The 26273-nt window shown below is 42.0% G+C and overlaps 1 long non-coding RNA gene across 1 annotated transcript in view; it reads left to right on the top strand.

The window, feature by feature from the left end:
• LOC146856542 (uncharacterized) overlaps positions 1-22600 on the top strand; it is a 33132-nt gene extending 10532 nt beyond the window's left edge. Inside the window, exon 2 of the long non-coding RNA XR_014981509.1 lies at positions 18572-22600. This is a non-coding gene — a long non-coding RNA (uncharacterized LOC146856542). The remainder of the gene's footprint in view (positions 1-18571) is intronic.
• The last annotated feature ends 3673 nt before the right edge of the window (positions 22601-26273 follow it).

The raw sequence follows: 26273 nt of genomic DNA on the forward strand, positions 1-26273 counted from the left end.
ATTAAAGTTCCTTTACATCGTTTCAGGGTCCTCCTCACAAGTATTTTGCTATAGGAACAGAGTTATTCTCTACCTAGTAAATCACACAGAGGTTGACCTCATAAAAATCCTATAGGGAACAAAATAATTTTCTACATTTTTATAAATTGCAGTCTTACAAATAATGGTAAGTGCTACATGAATACAATTACAAATGAACAACCCCCAAAACACACATCTCTTGTAGAGACTGACTGATGCTCTATTTGCTTGACAATACCTTCGAGGTTGACCTAAAATTAACTAATCAAAAACAAATATAGGCCAATTTCACTTCTCCCGGCTCTGGCCAAGATTACCGAGAAACATGTTCATGGCGTCTTGTCGAGCTTTCTTGAGTCTAACCATCTGCTCCATCCTTCCCAATCCGGCTTCCGTCCCAACTTCAGTACGGAAACGGCATTGTTGGAGGTCTCCGAGATTATCAGAGAGACCTTGGATGTTGGTGGCAAGGCCATGTTAGTCTTGTTGGACCTGTCGGCGGCCTTTGATACCGTCCCCCATGCGGCGCTCCTCGCTAGGCTCCACGACATCGGCATTAGGGGGACGGTGCTCAAATGGTTTACGTCTTTCCTGGAAGGCCGCCGCCAGACGATCTGGGTCTCCCAGAGCTCCGCCGAGATGCCGCCTCTGGGGGTTGGGGTTCCACAGGGCTCTGTGTTGAGCCCATCACTGTTTAACATCTTTATGTCCCCCCTGGCGGCGGCGGTGGAGGCTTTCGGGGCCCAGATCGTGTCCTACGCCGACGACACGCAACTCCTCTTCACTTGTGGTAAAGACCAACCATTTGATGGAGAGAGTATTCGGGGTTGTTTGGGCAGGGTATTCGATTGGTTCCATCATAACAACCTGAAGGCCAACTCCAGTAAGTCGGAGGTCCTATTTTTCGGCTGTGTCACCGACCCTGAGTGGCGGCAATGGTGGCCATCTGAAATGAGCCCTCCGATACAATCATCTGCGGTCGCTAAAAATCTTGGCGTCAAACTTGATAATAAGTTATCATTGAGAGCGCACATCTTGGGTCTGGCCGGAACCTGCTTTGGTACTCTGAAGATGCTCCGCAAGTTTCTTCCACTGCTTTCTGCGGAGCATAGGCGGATTACAGTGCAGGCGCTCATCGGGTCCCGGCTCGACTATGCCAATGCCCTCTTTCTTGGCCTCCCGGACTACCTGGTCCAACGCCTGCAGGTGGCACAAAACTCTGCTGCCCGTGCCATCTTTGGCCTGCATAGGCGGTCACGAGCCTCTGGGCTGTTGCAGAGGCTTCATTGGCTGCCTATCCGTAAGCGGATTATGTTCAAATCCCTTACGTTGATGCATAAAGCCTTGTTTGGCTCAGGGGCTGGGTACCTACGGCGTAGACTGAACTTCTATCGTCCTGCCCGCTCACTGCGGTCCGAATCTCTTTTTACTGCCATGGTGCCACGTGTGCGGAAGGCGCGGACTGGGGGCCGTTCCTTCAGCTTTAAGGCACCCCAGTTGTGGAACTCTCTGCCATTGGCGCTACGCAGCACCTCGAATCTGCTTCAATTCAGGAAGAGCCTGAAGACTTGGCTTTTTAATGTTTAACTGTTTTCTTTGCGGGGTTCTTTCTTTTTCTTCTTTTCAGTATTAGTTTTCTTTTCTTGTTATGTTATTACACACGGAGCCGCCTGTGGAAAGCGCCGGGACACTCTTTTAGAGTAGCTGTGCGCTATATAAGTTTATTTTAACATAACATAACATAACATAACAAATAACTTTGTACTTCCCTGTAAATCAGATCTTTATGTAACTTGCATAAGCTTCACAGAAACTGAGACACTCACTACTTTCTTGTAAAATGTAACCATCGTTTTCTGTGTTTTGCAGCTGTAGCAGTATTTCAATAAGACTTGCTTTCTAGACACTGAGTAAAACTACTTTCTAGCAAATCACACCTGAATGTTCCTTATTGTTAGTTCAATTTTTGTCCCAGGAGCTATCTTTCCTCCGTAGATATCCCTTCTTGGATGGACTTTGCCAATCCCTCATAGGAAACAGAGTACGCCTCCATCTACCTTGGGAATCTCTAATGGTTGGATCTTTTAAGCCAGGGCGGCTCCTCCCGTATGGCGGAGGAGCGTCGCCCCACTGCTTTTCAGTGGTTCAAAAAAGGAAAATTAAAATAATAATTTAATTACCATTTTATGTCCTGGCCCTACACTAAAAGAACACATATGAGAAATACTCTGGCACCATAAAGTGCACAACCCACTGGCAAGCTATTGCTGCCTTAGCAATGTATTTCCTCTCTAAAACCTACATATCAAAGCTAGATACAGTTACATTTCTCCCTACACAAACCAACACATTATATATAATACTGTCATCATCATGCGCACAACAATGCACCAAAGCCATTTACTTGGCTAAGCGTTGCAACCTCAATTATACATCCATTCTTTCACAAACCTCCTTATCATAAACATTCAAAATTATTTACCTTAAGCGCCCATAGACAAACGACATTGCATTAAAGGTGTGTATTTGTCTAATGATTCATCTCAACAAAACAGTCTAATCAGGCTAGACAATTTATGTTGTTGTTCTCCAGAAGAATAAAATATATGTTAAAGTACTTTGGCACTCACACAAAAAACGCACATCCATGCACATTGTTTACCATCAATATCTCTGATTGCATCAATCAATCAATCAAAGATCTTTATTCGGATATTAAAAACATCCATAAAAGTACATGTGCATCAAGCAAATGTTATGTCACCCATTACCCAATAAAAACCATAACTTTTTTTTTTCTAGAGTTTTATATAGCGCAAACCAGACTCGAGACATCGGGTATCAAAGTTCTTTACATGAGCACCAGTTTCGTTTCAGAAGGACACATTCATTTTTGGTAGACATGGGGAGATTAAGAGATTTACCCAGAATCACAGGATGTTGAGCTGCATTGCCGAGAATCAAACCCGGTTTCCCAGCTTCGAGGTTGACAGCTCTAGCCTTAAGGCTACATCCTTTCCCATAACTGAACAATACATTTGGTAGACTGGGTTCTTTAATCTAACAGAATGAGAACAGACCACTTTGACTTCTGTCAAGGAGAATCCCTGTACTATCAAGGGCACCAAAAATGCAACAGCACACATATAGAATAAGTACACTATACTTATGCTGGTAGCATAGCATGCTATGGTACAACATAACATAGCATGCACAGAGCCACCAATGCAAACATTCAAACAGACACACAAACAAAGCACCTATGTATAAACACTCATATGAGCACAGCTCCCAAACACAGACCCCACACACAGGCTTCACACACAATACCAATAAACGAGTATAAGAGTTTTCATAAATTCACAGGAAAGCAGACAAGTAAGAGGGTTAAATTTATTGGCCATAAATGCATCTCAGCATTTTAATAGAGCCTCACAGGCCGAGGAACATTCGAACCAACAAGGAGTGGGAAAAAGAAGGAAGGTAATACAACATCTCAAGATACGACACAGGGGCATATTGAATGAGTATGCACACACTAGCCACCCAAAGCAACACTGTTACACACACCAAACACGCAGTACACAAAGACATTTCCAGTCTTCTGATTCTGTAAATCAGAGGGTTTGCGAATGATAAAACCCTTTGCCAAATATATTATGCCCATGCTACTATTCCGAAAACTTTTCCAAATCATTAAATGGATTTAGAAAACCATTATAGATCGCTATTGGGAAGGGGCAGTTTTAGGGCATTTTTTTCTCCGTATACCGATTTCTATGGGCCTGTATTACTGTTTTGTGACTGAAATCAAGAAAGGTTAATATTTTACAGACACTTCAAAGGAGGTGGTATTGCATTTGCAATCAGAGAGTAAGGTATTCCTTTTGCAAGAGCCCTCCAGACACATGCCGAAAACAAAGCAGGGTTCATGAGGAATTTTCACCAACTTCTGCATTTTAGACAAACTGCTCATAAGCATCACTTTTGAGCATTTATTTAGCTGCAAAGTCCTGCTATCTAAGCAAAGGTGTGCAAAGTCTAGTGTACGGTCTCTAGATTGCCCTACGTTTCAATCTGGCATGTTTCTCTTCACAAGTGCCCGTTTGTGCTGAAATTTGAGGTGTTGTTATTTTGTAAATGAACTTTAACATTTTTCATTTTTTCACCACACAACTGAAGAGGCCATTGAAGGTTCTGTTTTAACATAAAAACTTACATGCCAAAAATGTCACAAACTACTTATTGGTCATAATTTCAGTACACGGGAAAATTACAGGAAGTGTGTGAGAGAATACCTTAGCACACCCCAATTACACTAGTTTTATTAAACACACACATGTGCTTTCTATAAATACCTTCATTACTTCCCCATAGCAACCCTTTTGCACCTAACTCTCAATGTTAAAGAGCAGGAGTAGATCAACAATGATATCATGCAATGCAGCACATCAACCAAACTTGCTGTGCACGGTTGCTTGCGAGGGAAAGAGCAGGGCAGTGCTATAGCTATTAAAATATGGCACTGGCCGGCTCTTTCCCTAGTGTTGCTGTACAATCAGGCTGCCTAGCACAATTCACGTGCCTTAATACCACAATGCAAAAGTGTCTACGCAATGTGTAGCGTAGGTTTTTTACCGGAAGGGTACCCTTCCAGTACAAAATGCTATGCTTGTATAAACTTTCAAACTATTCCTACTTTGGAGGTGTTCTGTACACTCCAGCAAAAATACGAAGTCCTAAACGGTTAAAGAAATAAAACATTTCTCCCTTTTTAAAGCTAGCCTCAAACAGGCATTCGTTTTGGTGCAAAGCCCTATCTATAAATGTTAGTAGCTAGTGCTCAGTGTCAAAAACCATGGGTGATCACATAGGTACGCCGTGTATCAACCATGGTACGCCCACTTGATGCAGAGCGCAAAGCAATTCTACCACTAATTGCGTTACCTTAGGGTTTTTTCCTCCACAAACGCCGATTTGCGCTGGAAAGTAAATCCCAAATCAAACTTTGCATTGGTTTGTGTGACTTTTGTGATGCAAAACCAACTTCAAAATATTATTAATTCTGCCCCAGATGTTTACCTGGACTTTGACCGAAGTATGAACCCCTGGGCAGCTCAATTACACCTCACCATTTCAGACACACCCATCTAGGCATCCCTCAGATTCTGCACCACATTTTACTTGGCTTCCAAGTCAACTCCGGTCTTAATGATGTCAGTAAACTACCTGAATACCAACCAGCTTACTTGCATCCATACAGTTCTACACAAGACAGGAAGGCTACCAGCGGGGCCAATGAAAGTGATCTTGTTTGCACGCCGTAGAATCAGCCTCCTCATCCCTGATGTTGTCAATTTACCACAGGCCAATCCTGTACTCATATTCCCCAGCAGCAAATGTCTCCCTCAAAGGAATCCAATCAGACATACTCTTAGATAGCCACCTCAAGGTTTTTTAAAAGAAGGGACTTACACTCCTGGGAGGGTAAGTACCCCTAAACTTAAAATCAGCTTCTGATATATGCTTGATCTCTGCTTCCTCTGCTTTCTCCGAGTATTTGAGAATGTTTGTATGTGAAATCGTGGAATTAGTGCAAACCACAGGGGAGGGCCACACAAATGAGTTAAGGATACAGGCATATCCATACTCTATAGAGAAAGGATCCGGAAAGAAAGAAGGGGTTGTAGAAGAGAGTCAGGTGGTAAAGGAATTGAAAAAGGGGGGTTTATGTTGGCACCCAATGACAAGGTTTTGCTTGAAAGGAGACTACAGTCCTTTGAAAGTACTGGGATCAGTGCTTGAAATGGAAAAATAGAAGTGCAGGTACTGTGTACCAGAGTACCTGCTTGTTTCTGAGAAGTGCCGGTACTCTCCAATTAAAAGTACAGCATTTCTTTTGGGAAGTACCTGTACTCCGTACCAGACAGTACCGGCCCATTTAAAGCACTGACTGGGATCACCTAAAGCTTCCAAATACATCAGCTCTTTTCCTCCATAGGCTACATCTTGGTTCGCGGTGCAGAATTAAAAGTTACATATCGAAATAATGTATTTCCAGCCACCATCACTGTTTGATTGCATCATCATGATGTCACGTTATGATACGAGTTGTAGTGATGTCGCATTTAGGATATGACTTAATTGATAAGTGAAGGAAGAGAGAGCAGCATGCAAGGCAGAACTAAAAAATGTCCTTATTTCACACTGTTCAATATCAAGTTTATAGAAAGAGGCTTTTAGATACCTAGCTAAAAAAGCAAAGTTACATTTCGGCAAAGCTAGAATAAAAAAAAATAGCTTAAATTAAATAAAAAAAACTAATTGCAGGGAGAAGACAGATTTTAAATCACGGCCTCTATTTGCTAATTCTCTTTAATTCTTCTTCTTACCCTTCTTCTTCATCCTATTAGTTCTGATTATATTCTGTTAATGTTTTGAAAATGTCAAGCTTTGCAATGAATTTCAGGCAGATACCCTTTGGCCTGTATTTCTTGTCCCATGGTAAAAATAACACAGTAAGGCTTCCCGCTATAAAGGTGGATTACAGAGGACTGTAAATTAACCCATATATGCTCCCTTTAAAACGGGGAATAACATTAAAAGACTGCTGCTACCAAACCATTTTCCAAATTCCATTATGCACTTCCAGACCTTTTTCTTTTCAATAATTTCTCCTAAAAAAACAAAGAGTATTTCTGCATGGCTGGGAATACTGTGTTTATGCCCAACTCGTATTGTAAACTCACTCGTGTCGAGGACCTTAGGGTGCCATGCAGCCTTGAATTGAAACTACATTGTTTCCCCATCGCCACATAATTAGCAGTCACACAATACTTCCCATTATAAGTGCTATTAATATTAATGTGAATTAAGGGCATAATTGCCCCAAGAAAAATAATGCCTTCAGGGCTTTTTTTTCGACAGTTCATCACATGGCACAAATGCAGGGCAAAACAAACGTTTGTACGTAGTGACTGAAAGTGATACTTTAGGTCTGAAATCATTACCTATTTTTTACAACTACTACAAACCGAAGCAAATACAACAAAGCATCTTTTGTGTGAACTGGTGTAATACTGGTTGCAGTTCCCTTTCTCTCTTTTGGTCCACGTGGCAGAGGGGGCCATTTCTGATTTTTTTTTACCCACCAGTGCGCTTGTCCAGATGTAAAATAACATATCTTGAGCATTCTTTTGTCATTATTAGGAGATAAGAAGGACAGACATTTACTTTTATTTCAAGGTGCAACTTTACTCATCTCGCAAAAAATATACTTTCCTTTAGCGCACAGTTTTACAAATAAACATTATTGTGATTTTTTTCAGAGAAAGAAAAGAAAGAGCAGAGGAGGTGTTGTTTCACAGAAATGGTGCCAAAGTATGAATTATTTTGCATATTTCTCAGGAATTACATCATTCTCTAAATTATGAACTTAACTTAATAAAAAACGCAAACCGTTCTGCCTTCTGCCCTGCGGCGGCTCCTCCGCTGTGGCGGAGGAGCCTTGCCTCCATTGCCAGCTGCCTCAAAACTTCAGGAAAATAAAAATAAAACAATAATAAATGTTATATTTCCCCTTTCCTTCCGACTATTTGGGGGCGGGGCCATGGGGATGGCAGGCTGCAGGAGGAGCGGTAAGTGCACTGTGATCAGTGCGCATGAGTGTTTGGTCGACTGTCTCAGGACAGCCAAATCATCGTCATGCGCGCTGAAGCAGTCTCCACGACGCACGAAGCAGGCAGAGGCTCCTAGTCTCACTGCGAGGGCAAATCCAGAGCGCTCAGGCCAATCCTGACTCTGCTTCCAGCAGTATGAGAGCAGCGTCAGGATTGGCCGCAGTGGAGTCTGGGTGTCTGTGCCTGCAGAGGAGAGGAGCAGAAGAGCACGACATGGCCGCCTGCAGGCAAGTGCTTTTTTTTTTTTTTGTAATTTGTCATCTTTCATCCCCTGACCTCTTACCCCGCCGCACCACTCTTCGACAACACCATCCACTACTGCTTCAGCCTCAATGTTAACAAAACCTCAAAACTGTGTTATTGAACCAAATTTAAGGTCCCATGAGTACTAATATTTTATTATGTCAATAGTGTCACAATCAACAGTTTTTGCTCAGGTAACTGCCCTGCCCCCATCACTCACATGGCAAAATTGAGAAGTGAGGCATATCGGATGGCAACGATGGATGTTGCATGGCTTCTGAATGAATGTGGTAAGTATAATGATTTTAAACAAAATAAATGAATAAAAAGCACAAACCTAACAAATAGCCAATCTAGTTTTCAAATGTGGGACTCCTTATTAAAAATGGCCCCTTGGTCTGTACTGAAAAAGTCACCTCTTGCGGTATACCTTTTTTTTTCTTTTTTAGATTTTTAGGGAGTACTGCTACACTCTGAATTCGAGGAACGCACGTGCCTCAAGTGTAATGTGCATAGGATGAAAGGCAATGCTTCATTTGTAAATAAATAAGTACATAATTACATGAATGGGCACAAAAAAACATCTGAGGAGCCAAGCGCCAGAGCTGCCGAATTCAGGCTTTGCCAAATACGAGGCTGCTTGAGTACTGATTACAACTCCTGCCTCTTTCTACCTCCACTGTACTCTCCTCCCTTCTCAGCTTTCTCTTGCTCTGGACCACAATTTCATGAAGGAAAACAAGTCCTGGGGCAAAAAAGAGTCCTGGGGGCAAAAAAGAGTGCCGGCGGCCACTACATGCAACTAGAGCACACATGTAGCACTGGGAAGGGAAAGGAAACATTCCCCCGAACACGCGAATAAAAAAACATTCATTTTCAAGAAAAAAAACACCCACCACACACAGGCCCCTACTGCACATTACTGCACGTGTTCCCATATCCTCGCCCTTCTCCTTGGGTTTGCGGGATCTCAGTTCCTGGAAGCCCGCGAGTTCTGCGGTGACCCCTCTGCTATCAGTGCATCTCCGGCCGCACAGGTCTGTCAGCACAGCGCCCGCTCGCGCCCATGGGAATGTCTATAGGTGGCAGGAAGAAAAACACCTCCAAGGCCTGCCAAGGCGGAGGGAGCCGAGAGGCCTGGAGGCAAAGCAAAGAAAGAGAAGGAAACCAGCGTTTAATGAAGGGGTGGGAGCTCTCAGAGTTCACAACTCAAACTGAAGGCACAAAAGCTGTGGACAGACGGACACACATCTCCATTCAAACCCTGCTGTTTGCTTTCGGCTGCGTTTAAGCAAACTCGTGAAAAAGTCCAGACCACCGTGGCCTAGCAAAGCTAGCCTACTATGGAGTCAGCCTCATCTTAATGTGTTTTGTTTTTTAATCACAAAAACTATTTCTGATAGAAGTAGGGTGTCTGTCCCCTGGTGTGCTGAGAAAGACGAAAACTAATAATGTGAAGGGGTTTCCAAAATGTTGAAAACACCTGAAACGTACACAAAATGGCAGCATGTTTTACACAAGCACATATTTTTATTCAGACTGAAACAGAAGCACCTCCCTTTGGCCACCCAAACCACCTACACGGTACTCACACGCCACCCCATGTCTTGCAGGCATTTCATTCATAGACCTACACTTAGAGCTCTATTACAATGTCGGGACACCGTTTCTGTGTGAGAACCAACCGACCATAGGTTGGTGGGTCCGCACAGCCTATTACGAAGTTAACTCACATGGTGCGGTCGCAAACTCTAATTTCTTAATGGGAGCCTATGCTGCGGGCGGAAACCATAGGTGCCTCCTGGACCCACAACCGTAGGCCGCAGAAGGATGGGGGCCCTGCTAGGGGCCCATAAAGTTACTTTCCAATAGCCTTTCAATCTAGTAAAGGCCGACATGGAAAGGCTGTCGGAAACCAACATCACAATCCCGACAGAGGGATTATGATATGTTTCCGACAGGCCGATGGGCTCCTTGAGCGCATCGGAACACAGTCGGATTGACCGACCGGTTTACACTCTGACCACCGACATTGAAATTTGGCCGTCGAACTGTGAACCAACGGTGTCGGTTGGTAAGCCTCCAACGAGCGGATGGAGGCTTACCGACTGACATCGTAATGAGGCCCTAAATGTTGTACTGTAGGTTCTATTACCTGACCTGCAAGACGAGGGGAATATAGAAAAACACAAATTTAAAAAGTATGTTTTGTAGTGCAGGTATACACTCTTTTGTTAAACAATTTATTACATTTCTAACATAGTGCAATTTACAATGAACTACAGAACACCAGTCCATGATAAAAATAAACCCAAATATGTACAAGAAGGCGTTCAAGACTGGGCAATTCAATATGTTATCTTGTTTAATACTTGTAATGCGTGACAACCGCCTCTAAAATCCACACTTCAGTACCGTGAACCCAGACAAAAGAAAGTGCCAGATGATGCCTGAGAGAAAAGTCAGGGCTTAAGATACTTTCAAAAAAGGTTTTATTTTATTTTTGTTTCAGAGAGAGGGCAAGCTGATTCCAGGCCTTAGCTGCAAGCGCTGAGACCGACCGCGCTCCTCTTATCTTTAACCTGGTCCTGGGGGCTGTTGGAAGTTTTGCATTGGCCGATCTTAAACTTCTGGCTGGGACATAAAATGTGAACCTTTCTCAGATGACATGATAATACAACTAACAAAGGCAAAAGGAAGACAACAAAAACCAGTACACACACAGAACAGGGACGTGGGACCTGACTGGGAGCTAGCAAAGGTCATCACCATCGTGGGTTACAGTGGTTCTAAAGAACAGGTAACCCAAGCAAACAAAGGCCCTGATTTACTAAAAATGGGTCAGCGCCATTTGAAATTCTACAGCGCTGCACTGCTTTATGTGAAAATAATTGTGCAGTATCGATTTCAAGGAGTCAGCACCAACATTGCCATTAGCCACCTTCACTATAATAAAAATGGAATTTATGTGCAAGAGTAAAGTGCCATTCACTAAAATAAAAGTGCGAAAGGTCTCACGTGAAAGCTGCACTCAGGACATACAACCTTCAATACAAATATGCCCCTGTAGGCAACCGTCCATGTGTAACCTGCTTAAAATGTCTAACTTTGTGGAAATTACACCTCCTACATTTGGAAATATCACACTATTTTCCACTTAGCCATTGTTTATGCCTGATTTCATTTGGTTCTAGGATTCTAAGCTTAGCCAGGACATGTCATTTTAGTAGATAATAGGTTTATGTGGAATCTTAATGTTGTTAGGACAACTCATCCCTCCTTTTACCCCGCATTACATAATAAGCAGGCATTTGGTGCTATCCAGTGTAAATGTCTCCTGTTCTAGGTGCAGAAATTCCGCTTGTGCACTTAAGTTGATAGTTGCTGCTGTTTGCACCACTTAAAGTCGCGAAGCGCCACTTAGCAGTAGTACACCTGGGCCAAAATATTCTCTATGCAGTGCACATGGCACCATCTGCATTGCACAGGGCACCCTATATCTTGTCTGCTTCAGTGTAAAGGCATGACTCCTCTGTGGTACGACTATGTCCAGATTACTTATAAAGAGCATACATACCTGAATTTGTCTATGAGATGATATAAAGAATATGTGATGTAAGCACTTTCTAGTACGCTGGAGGTCTTTGTACAATCTCCTACTAAGTGATTTCTTCGTAGATATACCACTTAATTTTAGGTAAATGGCACAGACCAGCCTTCAAGTGAAGCCAAATGCAAGTGAGGAACCAAAGACTGGTGACGTATATGGAAGGAACATATTGTTTAAAGAATAACATGATTTATTTCAGTTGAATCTGGCCTCGTAGCCTGTATTGAGAGTGCCAGGGTAAATCCAGGTGTAAGGCAGTTATTATGTGACCACAGTTGGCAGAGGGGGCTTACCCCTGTGGTTTTGATTGTTGAGTCCAAGGAGGCTCACTGTGAGTGGTTTGGTAATAGTTGTGGTATTCACCACCTACCCGTGCCCCCAAAAGTTACTGATACAAGGGGCACTAGTAACTTGGGATGCGAGAGGGGAGGCCTTGTCACTGCATTGCTCTAAATCGGGAGTATTCCCAAAGTACTTTCAAACGGCTGTTTTGCAGGAGGCCAACACCTGCAGACCTGTGAGGACAGATCCCAAGATGGCTGCCATTCACTGCTAACATAACAAGACCCAAACTGGACAAAAAAGTATTTTGTTTACTAGACATCTTTGAGATGCCTTCACCTAAGGTCGAGTGAAGTGACACAGCCTTTACATTTTGACGTTATTGTTAGCATTGGTATGAAATCAATGAAGCTGAAAAGCCGGTATGGCTTTCTAAATACGTCCATATCGATGTATATATTCCAATGTGGAAACGCATGATAAAATGTAAAAATTCCACTTTAATTACCCTTCAATGTTAGCCCTTTATTTAAAGTGATAAATTCTTGAGGTGAGAGTGCTGGCCAACTAGGGCTCTGTGTTTGAGGCCGCAGACTTATTGTCAGACCCTCACAGTGTCACAATATCACAGTGGCGGCTTCTCTGCTAAGGCGGAGGAGCGTCGCCCCACTGCTTTTAGGCAGTGTCATTAAAGGAAAAACAAAAAGATAATAACTCTAAGGTTTCTTGTTGCGGCAGCTTTGTGGGCGGGACTGGGCGGGGCTCCTCTACTGACAGGGGAGTGGAAGAGTGTTTGCACTCCCTAAAGTGCTAATACATTTTTGGCCGGCCCTCTGTGGCCGGCCACACATTCATGCGCACTTTGCATGTTCTCCATGCAAGCTGCATTACAGCCTGCATAGAGAACATGCCCAGCCTCCCATTCTCTGCTGAGGGCCGAACCACGAATTCCGTAATATTAAAGGTATTCCTGTCCGGCTGGACAGCGCAATATAGATCTCATTGAATGTCTATATTTATTTCTTCTCTCCCATTGTCCTTGTGAGGGACCATTGTGTTTGCAGCATGACCGCCGAACCACGGCGCTCAGACCAACCACAACGCTGCATTGCAGCGTTGTGATTGGGAATCAGGAGGCTGGGAGCCGGGTACACTTTGCTTCCTACTTTCTGCCCTGGAATCAGGAAGAGGACTGAGAGAAGACAGCGGCGACGGCGGGTGGCAGACATGTAGGTGCGTATTTTTTTATTTTTATTTCATTCCCTCCTCCACTCCCCACTGCCTTCAAATACCAGCCGCCACTGCAACATCAAATTGTTAAGGAACCTTGGACATTGGCAATATGTTCTAATAAGCACCCTGGAAACATGAACTATCATCTTATTGAGAGATCATGGAAACCAGCACAATTTGCTCGGTGGGGCACCACGTACACCATTAATATATGTTGATTGGTAGACAATGGAATTTGCTTGTTTGGGCACTACTGAAAATGCCAGTGTATGTTTTTTTGCAAGTTGTTGAAATTAGCAGTAATTGTAGAGCGGCAGTGTGTTGGAATTTTATACAGCTTTGAGTAAAATTAATGACTTCATTTACTTTAAATTCACTATTTATAATAAATGTTCAAGAGTTTCTTTTGTGAGAATCCCTACACCCTCCTGTAAGAGGCCTTTCAGTCCCATCATGTTTTATTTAAGGTTACAGATACATTGTTTTTAAGAATAAACTATTTACAGTCATTTTCTAGAAACTTCGTTTGAGAGATTTTCCAATTTAATTATTAAGCAGTCTTAAAATATTAAAGGCCTCATTACGATATGGCTAGAGTTTGCAGCTGAGGTGCTAGTGGGCCGGAATTCAATTTATGGGCAATAGCTCCACTGCATATCCCAGCCATTACGAGTCACCCCCCCCCCCCCCCCCCCGAATTTTGTAAGAACTGCTCACATCCGGATTTACTGGGTACTATTCCAACTAGTGTACTGTGTTTCTCCATTTCAGTGAGAAAAATGCTGAAATGTTCCACTTGCTCTTAGCGGGACTGCAGATGGGGTTGTTAAATGGGGGCTGGGGTGACAGGCACCCTTGGGCCTGACCGTGGGTGCTTTAACTACTCCCCTTGGACTACAACAGGCAGGGCTGTGGAATGCTGGTTGCTGCAGCCTCTTTGAGATGCCAGGTGTGGCCGGCAGTGATGGTTGGTAACATTTGATGGTGGTGGGGTGTAAACGTTCGGGATGAGTGAAATGAAGCGAGTGAAGGTAGCGTGCGAGCCTGGCAGTCATAGGGAGGATTTGGAGAAATGTTTTAAAAAATATTGGGAACATAGTGCATTTTCAAGCAAATCTGAGAAAGCAAGAAGGTTAATAAGGCGATTGTGCAAGGGTAGTTATGACATCAATAAAGAGACAAGCTATAACCCTAAAACCTGGAGAGCTACTTGTAATCTTGGGTTTTTGCACAAAAAAGTAATTGTGGCAATTCAAATTGGGATTATGTAGAAGATTGATTCAGGGTGTGCCAATTTCAATTGACCTATAGAGTAAAACAGCAGAATGCAGAATATGGGGGTAATTGCATGGTTGAGATTTCAGAACACGGTGGTGTTACAGCATCCAGAGATCTTTTGTAAATCTATGAAAAAACTTGGCCAACTTGCAATATGTTTGTTCGTGATTAATACTTAATTGTGTATGGGCAGGGGAACAGCAATCCGAGGCCTAATGTTTGGTAGTGTGTGAGTGGACTAAAACAATCAACCAACCAATAAAAGGCAGTTCATTTCTACTTTGCTTATTTTTGGGGGGTGTTTAATATATCATGCAACAAGATAGAGTTACACATGTCACTGCAACCAAACCCTCCTGCAGGTGACTTGGACTCATTCTTTCAAGCCAATGTGGGAATGTGCAAGGAGACATGGGACATTTTAGGCTCAGAAAGAGGGCCACATGGGAGGGAGGGGGTGGGGGAGAGAGGTGGCTGTGACATTTCTAGGAGGTTGCAGAAAAATAAAGATTCAGAGGTTTGACAGGAGCAGTGAAGGGGTGAGAGAAGAGTGCCAAAGCATTACAGTATATTATTGAATAATGGAATTTTATTTCTGCCTCTCATCAACAGGGCTCAGTTAAGCTGCTTTGAAATATCAAGTATGTGTTTCTATTCCTTTACTAAATGCACTCCACCCCTCCTTATGTCCCGTTCTTGCACCTTAATCAAAACCAATATCTCTGAGTGTTGAAGCAGTGAGTTGGTGGCGGCTGGGCAGAGGGTGCATATTCTTGAAGTGCCTCAGTTATTTTTTAGGTCTCGCCAGAGCCAGCGCGCATGCGCTTCACTGCGAGGCTTTTAGTAAGGGCTTTCATACTCGAAACACACGCTTCTGCGTGTGCTTTTTTAAAAATCTCCTGCTATTGGCCTTTGCATGCGTCTTTCTAAGAAAGACAGCTCGCAATTGGGCCAAGGCTGGTGAATGTCCCGCCTTCTTTCTCCCCTGGTCTAGGGCGCTCGGGAGCGAGCATCAGCGCCATCTGCTTCCAATTATCGCGCCCGTGTCTTGCGTTTGCGTTAATAGGAAACAGATAGAGCTCGAGCTGGCCCTGGTGCACTTTTGTTACAAACGTGGCACTTTCACTTTCGCCACCGACCTGGCATGGTGGTGGCATTTACTCGTCGTTTATGACATGGCAACACAAACCAGCTCAAAAACTCTACCCAATAGTGCATTATGGCCTTTGGAATGTCTTACAGTGAGGTAACCATAGTCACTATTTCTGATATTTCTGCTGGTGGGAGTGTAAACAGAAGCCTCATATGCTAGTGAGCGTCGCCACATTTTGCCAAGTTCCAGAGCAACTCCCATGAATATGCAGAATAATAGCTGGTCACACATCCTGCCCTTCATTGTCCCATTGCCCCATTAATGTGATCCGTTTTGAATATGTGGTACACTCATTTCTTCTTTACTCATTTTTGGCATCTTTCCCTGTGAGCCTCCAGCTCATTCCTCTCCTCGGCTCTATCTCCACACCACCTTTACGACCCTTCTTCCTTCTGCTCCACTTCTCACTGCACCGGTCTGCGCCCCCCAGTTTTTCTTTCTGGTTTCTATTCACTTTGTCCCTTCCATACATTTCAATATATAGGAACACCTACAAAACTCCTGTGACCCTAGGATGCATTCATTAGTTTGGGAGTTAGAAAGCGCTACATGCCTCGTAAAAGGTCCTTCGTAGACGTAGAGCTTTGAAACCGGCTTACAGGAGGATGATAATTAGTAACAAATTTGATTGGGAAAAGGGGAGTCTCCTAATTAAAGAGCGCTGTGTTTGAGCTACTTGGCACACGTTACATGGCTCTCACGTCCTCTCTGTTCCCTGATCTTCGCTCTTGCCCCATATCAGCCTCTTCTACTGCAACCCCCTCATAATCCGGCTATTACTTTTCTGCAGTACACTCACATCCTCATATGTAGTCTGTCAACTTTTACCATGTTTAACAAATTGTCACGGTTTGAATGTCTCTCTTCAGTGAGTGCAGCCCATAGAGGGGTAGCCACATTTATAGGCAAAGTCCTACAAACAGAGATGCATTGCTGCCAAATTGATATAGAATGTCTTTTTGTCCTGGGTATATTGTTTAATTGGTATAGAATTAATGACTGTTGTAACTGTAGACTCCCCTATAAAGGAGATCCCAACCTTTTGACAGATCGTTTTCCAATTACTCTTATCACAACATGGCAACACAATTATTGGTCCCAAAGGCGAGACCTATTGGCTATGCCAATGCTTGTTTTACACTGCTGCTGCCGCGGGTTTAAAGCGACTTCAAGTCTGATTCTGGTGAAATCAGGGACCTGGCCCTGAGCATGGCATGGTGGGACGTGCAAGACAGAGTCAGTCAGAGGTGAAGAGTGAAGTAATGGTCAGAGGAAGGCTGGAGTAATAAATGCCTCTCGAGTCATGACTCTCCTCTATGACTCCGAATGCAGACAGCTCCGCTTGCTTCCTCTGTTTTGTCCTTATTCTGGCCCTAAAAGGGTGTCCCAAAGGTAAAATCAGGCAGCAAACCATTAACAGGGTAATATTTGTTCACCAGTAGAGAGAGCAGCAAGAACCTACACCAGTCTTGGCCTACACCTTACAAACACACCCAACTAGGACTTGGAAAAGGTAAACAGCTTAACAGCACACGGTTGACCGCACCCCTGCCAAGCATGTGAAAAGCAAGTTAGGTGTGAGGGCATGTGCTTACTTCACCAGCAGTAAGTCCGTCAAATGGTGGTTCAACAAATAATTTCCATGATCTGAACAGTATCAATTAAATTCTTACTATGAGAAAACAGATAAAAAACTTGACTCGCAATCAGCCGCTAAACTTTTATTTTGTAATTATATTTACCTCATATTTTTTTATTTTTACACCGTTGCCGCCGGCTTCAAAGTGACATCAAGTTGGAGGGAGTCCAAGTGTTGTCTTGCGCTGAGGCCAGGGACCCGGGCCGGAACTTAGGACATGCAAGACAGAGTCAGTCCGGGGTTATTTATTAGCGAAGTAATGGTCAGAAGAAGGAATAAATACCTCTTGTGACTTGCCTCAGAGATCCTGACGTGTCTGCACTCTGACTGTTTGCCAGGATAATGGTGTACTGCTGGATGGTCCTGGCGGTAAATGGCAGGAAGACTGAGACTCCAGCACGGCAACAGGAGTAAGGGCCAATCCCTGCATGGCTTCATAATAAAGATATACAGTGATTGGTTGCAAACTTCGTGAGCTTGAAAGGAACCCTTCCACCCCCGCGCTGTGCACTAGAGACTCAGAGATACCTACTAACGCGTCTCTTGAGTCAATCCTGACACTGCTCTCTTGCTGTGCACAGCATGAGAGCAGTGTCAGGATTGGCTTGAGCAGGCGAAGTTAGCGCTCATTTGGAGACTGGGGGCTGCAGCTGGGAGTCGCCCGGTTCACTAATTGAACAGGCGAGAAAGACCTCAAGTGCGCATGTCGGGTCGGGACAGCTGCCTTCTGCAGCAACCCGACATTTGCACTTGAGTGAGTGACTGTCTGCCTTTGATCATGTTGTTTACTGTGCGCGTGTTGAAGGCCCGCCCTACCCACCGCCCTCACTAAGGATTCAGGAAGGACCTTAAAGAAACTGGCCCATGGCTGAAAAGCTGACCACTGCGGCCAGAAAACAAAATGTTTAATTTATTACTTTTATACTGGGTATGGGGGGGCCACAAATAGAGGCAGTGGGACCACAAATATAGGGAGGCAACGACCCAACACCCTCAAAGAGGAACCAGCCCTGGACTCACTGGCCAGAATTATCGGGGCCAGAGATTTCGGCCGTGACAATTCCAGGCCCTGAAACCCTCGTATTGTGATTTGCATTATTTTACCCGAAGTTACTACTCTAGTGAAATAACACAACTCGTAAAGCGGGCCTTAGTTTTTATAAAAATGTTACTAGTAGGTGGATATTTCTTAATCATCTTTGTGTGTCCACCAATTACATTAAAGAACAACAAATTAGTTTTTTTTACATTTTGCAATGAATTTGTGCTTTCATTGAAACTGATGTGCTTCCTTTGTTTGTTGAATGGAGCGCATGTTAATCATTAGGCTGGTACGGGTGTTGGAATATTGCGATCCTTTGACTCTATTTGGGATGGACTTGTTAATAATGTTGTCTTATCCCTCTGATCTCAATTTCTATTTCTCTCCACAGATCCAGAACTATAGTCCTGTTATTGAGGCGCCCTTTCATTTTGGAGAAGTGGATCGAGGATTATCAAAAGATTACCTGATTGTTGTTATTTCATGTTGGTGTGCTATTCCACTGACCAACAATTTCAGTATTCTGGGAATTAAATATAATAGAAAGGAAATAACAATCTACAGTATGTAGTACAAAGAAAAAACATTCCATATGATGTCCCCAACACAAGCCCTGCAAATATTTTACTTGAATTTGTTGAAGTTGCGCAGCAGACATTTAGCATTGAATATCTGCTAACCAGTATTTCGACACTCCTTAACCCTGATGTTAAGCGAAATGGCAAAATTCTAACATTTTATTTAAAATGTTTCGTTTTTCACCTGTATTGTGTATTAAAATGTATTCTTATTCTAGAATCCCCACGTATCAAAAGTTACTTCACAATTAAAATTAATCAGTTTCAATTAGACTGAAGACGTTGCCCTTTATTGTTGAAGACTCAAAACACATTACGGCTAGGTCGAATTTTTCTTTAAATTTTTTTAAATATTGTTTTGGTTTTGCTTTAATTAGTAGAGTAACATTTATAGCCTACATGATTGCTATACATGTGCGTATGAAAATGAAAGCTCTAACGCAATATGGCAATGTGTTATTGTGAATGCTGCTGTGTTGAGACCCATTGAGTTCTTCTAGAAGTCTAGTTAGCGTTGCATGCCCTAAATAGGCAAGGCAACGACCACTGTTTTCAGGCAGCCCAGGATTGGACAGGCCACCAGGTCAAAGGATTCTAATGGCAGAGAAGTTGAGGCACCACCTCCAGAAATCTGCCATTTCACTTACCTCTAAATGATGTTGGAAATCTGCAGGTATGGGAGGATCGGTGAGTCAACAGTTGTTTGGGGCTCATCTGTTCCACCAAACTCTAGATGACCCCCTCAGTCTTACTTCATCCGTCCATATAATTTGGTTCCAAGCTCGACAGGGCCGTTTAATAATGATAGCCCAGTGCCACTTTGTGGGCTTTACCATTGCCTTTTTAGGTCTTGCTGTACAGAGAGCTTTTAGTTGTTAAGGACTTCTTGTAGACCATACCAAAACTTACAGTGGGTTTAATGTACGGCTACTGTTTACCATTGGTTGATTTAATTGCTACTCATTTACTTGCTTCTTATTCTATGGCTTGCCTTCTTCTTGCGTTTAGCCCTCACCTAAAGCATACCTCCTTTATCGCCCTTTTGATTGGCCGAATTCAATAATTCCACAGCTCCATATCAGAAAACTGCTTTTATCTTTTGGGTCCATGCATGTTCTTTCTACTTCTCTCCCCCATGTGCCCTTTCCGCCTCTGTTCTCCATGTTGCTCTTCTCATGCTCGTGCATGGCAGCTCCTGTCCATCGTTATCTCACTCTTCATTTTTTAAATGCATTTATGCATTGCACAACCGCCACCCCACCATGCCACTCCATTGCTTATGCACCCATCGTCCTGATCATGCCGCCCCCCCCACCCCTCCTCTTAGGATGCTGCTACCACTTTCTTGAAGATAGTATTTATTTGCCTTCATTGCTACAATGGAAACACTAAAGAAGGACATTACAAGATACACCATCTTGGAATGAACACACTGCAGGTCCATTTAAAAGATGTACAATAAAATCAAATAACATTATGATTAAACTGCAATTTTCAATAAAATATACGTTGATAGTTATTTAACATTCATTGTATATTTTAGTAAATAGTCATGATATTATTAAAAACTTCCCAACAACGGAATATTTTAAAAGAACATGACACGAAGTGCATGCTGTATATACTTTGCAGTGCTTGAGCATTTACATTCTTAATTTTCAGTGTTTTCCTAACAGCTGAAATGCCAAGAGCAAGTCAAGGGGCTCCTCTTTCGAATGGTGTTTAAAATGCGGTAAACTCGGGACCCCTTTCTTCTGCTGCTGCAGTCCTTCTTCATGCACGGCTGCTAGGTGCTTCCTGCTAGTTCCTTCTCTATGTTTCAACCAGAATATCTACACTAGTCCCCATTCACTGCTTCATTTATTCAATTCGTGCTCGATTCTCTTTGCCATTAGTGATCTGGGACGCTGTTATATTTCCAAACACTTTCACTTGACCAACCCTACTAGACAAAGTGTCCCTTGTCCGATTCCATGTGCAATTGAAAAGTTTGATGTATTAATGCGTAAGATCTTTGTTTGGCCTGTGCTCTTTTTTGACTGAAACGATTGTCAAAATAAAGTGACTTTGATGTGGTGAATACGGACTTGTAAAGCTATATATGGTTGCAAGCATCTCAAACAGAATATTTTCTGGTGAGAGGTTGGGTCTTGTCAGAGCTGAGAACATTAGGCCCCCTCCTTGTCTAAGACTTACTTGATGTCCTGCAGAGAAGACCCATGTTGATGTGTAAAATCTTAAGAAATTGTCGCATTTCATGAGTTAGTCATATCGTCTGTCCAGGAAGGGCTGCCACCAAAACAAGCGTCAATAATTTCTATTGAACTATAAAAGGCTCACTTTCTTATAGTTTCTGGATTCATGTTTGGATAGGTTTGATACTATAAAAGCTCTTACAAAAATTAGCAAGAAATCCAGTGATGCATTTGGGTTGCACGCTAAAACCCTTAAGCATGATCACATATAACAAAATCAGACTTTCACTTCGTTATACTTGTGCATGCTGTGACGTGTGCCTTTGTCTGCATTTAACTAGCGGATTATCTGTTGTGAAGGGTGCAGTCACCACCCACTGCTGGTAATTCTTTATCAACAATGATTACTAACATACAAATCTCATTCAACATTAAGCTACTCTTTGCAGTCTTCCCACTGCTCCAGCAATCCGTTGTTACTTCTCCGTCCCTCCCCATTTTTTGTCTTAATTTTTTTTTCTTTTTTGGAAGGCTTTTCAGATATAATTTGCCACTGCTCGCTTCTTTCTCATTGATAGATTTCCTCATGTTTTTTTTATTAATGTTTAAATTAAAAGTAAAAAAAAATTGCTGCTGCCCATGACACATACATGCGCATGCGTGACGATGCATTTGATTGCATACGTCATCATGCTGCAGCAGCTTTTTTTTTGACAGTCAGTAAATAAATATTGGCATAGCCCAACCATCGGGAAATACCATTGGAAGGCAAGACCTATTAGCTTTGCTATACTTGTTTTTAATTAGCATCCTTTTTTGCAAAAGGTAAACTTGCTTGCTCAAGCTCTCAGATAGCAACTTCAAAAGCACCTCACTGTTTTAGACAAAATGTATGCCTTTTAACACCAAAAAACATATTCTTACTAAAAACTATAACGCTGGGAACTGCATAATTCATTATTATATCTTCTTTCTACTGCAGATTACCCAAAAATATAACTCAGTGCTTCACTTTCTTATTTCAATGCACATTTCCTGTTTGAAAAAAGAACATTCAGATGCTAACTGCAACAAAGTAATCTTGTAATATAAAAAATATAAAATGACTAACAATTGCATTATGGACCCATAAAACCATGCCAGGGATACTTATCAACCACTCAGTCTGTAGCTTCATGGTTCAGTGTGTCACTCGAGTCCCTTGATGGCATTATGGTCTATTATACATGTAAGCTTGCAATGAAAGTATTAAAACCTGCCTCTGATTTGCTTATTGCAGTTAAGTAATGACATCTATAGTCACTTGTAATAAGAAAATGACTGAGCTGCTCATCTGTAATAACTTGTTAAAGTTGAGTTGTAATATAAAACCTGCTGCCACAGTCAGATTTCAAGGTGAATGCTATCATTGCAGCTGCAGTTTATACAATGAAAAAATGAACTGGCATTTCTTCTTACAGTCTGTGTCTTTTCTAAAACAACCCAGAAGAAATATATGGCAACATGTTTATTTTTTTGCACATATTTCATTACAGTAAATAAAGAATCTCTTGGCATGTTACCGCTCATTCTGAACATCAGCCTGTTTTTAATCTGATTTACATTAAACTGATTCTAATATGTTTTTGCAATAAATTACTAACTGCTTTTTGGTGTGTTTAATTTCACACTGCATATTCTGTTTTTATTCTTCGTGTTGCAATTACACTTGCTTTCACATGAAGAAGCAAGACCACAAAGATGTAAGAGGTGTGTGGGAAGAGTGATGGTGTGGCAATGTATTATAAGGAATACCCTATGCCATAAATCAGAAGAATATTGTATGTCGCCTTAGAGTTCCATGATTTTATCAAGGAATGTGGCATTTGACCTCGTTCTTCTCACAGATCACTTAACTCCTGGGTAACTTGCAATATCTTTATAATGTAAAGGAGAGGGCACATTATCCCATATGTAATCCATAGTCTATCTCTTGCTGGGTGTTTTTGTACATGTATAAACATGAACACATCGTTCAATGTGGGTCAGATTTATTAAAATGCAGAACCTAATTATATGGTTCATTAAGTTGAGCAGCAGCAATATAAGTAAGAAAGTGATTTATATGAATGAAATAACATTGCTGACATATATCTTGACGGTCTGCGTGCCTGTTTCAGTCTGTGATATCTCTAATACTTAAGAAGTAGACCACAGGTAGGAAAATCCATTTGTATTTTATATTTGTATTTATTGGGGATGTAAGGATTTGTACTTTAACAGATGGTGCATAAAACAGCATCACATTGTCGAAGTACATTTGGAGGCACTGGCAATGTTGACATGAGTGCTTAGTAATGCACAGACAATGTTATTACACCCATCATGAGTTTTACATAGTTACAATAATTTACATGGAAATTAGAAGTAGCTAGGGTGTTGTGGATGGACAACGATCTGTTCAATAGCTTTGGTACTGCAGCTGGGATTTTAAATCAGACGTGGAAGGTAGCTCAGTATCGAGGGAGTTCCAGCAGAGGGGTCGCAAGAGGGTGAGAGAACACAACAAGAGGCACCGCAGGGTGGATTTAGGCTTAATGGGTGGATAAATTCCCATTTGCTGGTAGATAGATTCCCATTTGCTGGTAGATAGATTCTTACTTGCTGGTAGATAGATTCGCATTTGCTGGTAGATAGATTCTCATTTGCTGGTAGATAGATTTGCATATGCTGGTAGATAGATTCTCATTTGCTGGTAGATAGATTCTCATTTGCTGGTAGATAGATTCTCATTTGCCTTAGATAGATTCTCATTTCATTTGCTGGTAGATTGCTGGTAGATAGATTCGCATTTGCTGGTAGATAGATTCTCATTTGCTGGTAGATAGATTCTCATTTGCCTTAGATAGATTCTCATTTCATTTGCTGGTAGATAGATTCTCATTTCATTTGCTGGTAGATAGATTCTCATTTGCTGATAGATAGATTCTCACTTGCTGGTGGATAGATTCTCACTTGCTGGTAGATAGATTCGCATTTGCTGGTAGATAGATTCTCATTTGCTGGAAGATAGATTCTCATTGGCTGACTAGATGTCTCTCGCTGAGACATGGCGGTCATGGTTTAGAGTTGCTACTACCAATAATTCTTACATTCACTGAAAGTTGTTTGGCTTAATATGCCAACAAGTTTACAGATATAGCTAGGCCTTTCTTTGTACAGCCATAGAAAAACAGTGCGCTCGTGTCTTAGTGGGAGCATGACTATTTATGTTTAGAATAGTAAACCTCTTACATTTATTTCTATAAAAAACAAATACATATTTTAATTGACAGGTCAAATGTGTATATATACATAGACAGCTTTGGAATGTGATTTATTCTGTGCTGGGTCTTTGGTCACGTATGTTTGCAGTTCTGTTTTTGTAGGGCAGAAGGAATGCAGTGGTCCGTTGCAGCCCGTGAAAGAGCTTCTGTCCACATTTGCCAGGATGTGCCCCAGTCTTCCTTCCGTAGTCGTGATACAAGATATTTAAAACATTTAGAAAATAATATTTTGGAAGAAAGTTTGTGGTATGTAAAATGTTCATGGATTTGTCATTTTTTCAAAATAAAATGGACGCTAAACACAATATTGTGATCAATCTTTTAACTGCTTCTTGATTTTTATGTGTTTTAAGACTGAATTCATTTGGCCAGACTGCCACTTACATTCTATACCATTTTCAGTAATTATATCACCAGAAAACCCTCCCATATTTCACAACAGTACTATAATAATGGCATCTTTAACTTGCCATGCTGCCTCGATTCAAGAGTGGGGGTAAGAGAACGAAATTATGGTATTAACCGTCACTGACAATCCTCACTGCCTCTAAATAAAACAAACACCAGTGTCGAGTGCCGGAGTTTGTTTTGTGCACGCTCACCCTACATCCAATTGACAATAAGGGAACAACATAAGGGCAGTGCGGTCATTGTGTCCGCCGTTGTCTGGAACTACAAACTCAAACACCAGTGTCCATTTGGCACATGAGGGACAGTGGAGGGGGCCCTGGGACAGATAAATTCAGGATAGAAGGAGAGTTCTACTGGGAAAGGGCATTCAACTATCTCTCTGGCTGACTTGCTGAGAAACTGGATGGAGAAAAGATTTTTGCTTCACCAAATAAACAAGGTTCACAAATTCATCACAAATATATTTTTTCATTTATTTGATTACTGGTGCAAGAAAGAGCATATGAGCATTTTAGTGGAGCATACTTTCACATGTTTAAGTACAGTAACTTGCATCGCACAGTTTGAGAGGTTGTAATGAAAGTATAAAGTCAAGGCTTGTGGCAAAGACAATGATGAAGAAAGGAGTATCTCAAAAGAAGCTTCTTTCACCGAAAGTATATCACAAGACCAGTTAAGAGTGTTTAACATACAATACAAAGACAATGATGAAGAAAGGAGGGACATTCACCGGAGGTAAATAACAAGACCCTTTAGAGACTGCGTGTGGGCGAGCCGCAGCTGGATTTCTCTAATAAGCTATGTATACGGATATTTCATGGTTCCGTGAATTTGAACTTTCCCGTGACCATTTGGTTCCAATTCGCTTTTTCAGCTGCTTATAACGTTACTCAGAGTTTGAGCAATACCCATGAAATGTCATATCTAGGTCCCTTGTGGCAGTCTGTTCTTGCTGTGTTTCGACTGTGTGGGCTAAGATAGTTTTGTGGTACAGTTAATGAATCTCTCCATTTCATTCAGTTGCTTACCATGCCTACACCCTGCTGATGTCAGAAGGAGTCCCACAAAAAGAACAATTTTTATAAAACGGGCTCTTCTCATTGTGTTTCATCCATGTTATGGGTATTTTTAGGCCCTTCAAATGGCCAATTATTACCATTTTTCTCCAGTTCTTTCCTTCCCACTCTGAGTGGGACCTCAGACGATGGAATTGTGCATTATTTCCCATGTTATAGGATTGGATGTCATGCATAAAATCCATGTTTGTGTTGAGATTTTACACAATTGTCCATTTTTATCAAATTTATTCTTCTGACCAATATCAATCTTGAAAGCCCATCGGACGTTTTGCTCCAATGTATTGTTGGCACATTTCTTCTTTCAATCGTAAATTCATTTTATTTGATGGTAAGGGTTTTTCCCGGGCATCGGTGCTAATTAATAGACCCTACATACGCATTTTAAGATTTGTGTACACACTGTGGACGCGTTCGCAATAAAAAGGTCTGCATAGTTCGTGGTTGGGCTGTTTGCTTCAGTGCTTCGCTGAAAAAGACTGATCATTTATGTGCCCCACTGATGAGAAGCACATTTGAGGGAGAGAT

Source organism: Triturus cristatus, chromosome 4_1 (assembly GCF_964204655.1).
Source record: "Triturus cristatus chromosome 4_1, aTriCri1.1, whole genome shotgun sequence".
Classification (NCBI taxonomy): domain Eukaryota; kingdom Metazoa; phylum Chordata; class Amphibia; order Caudata; family Salamandridae; genus Triturus; species Triturus cristatus.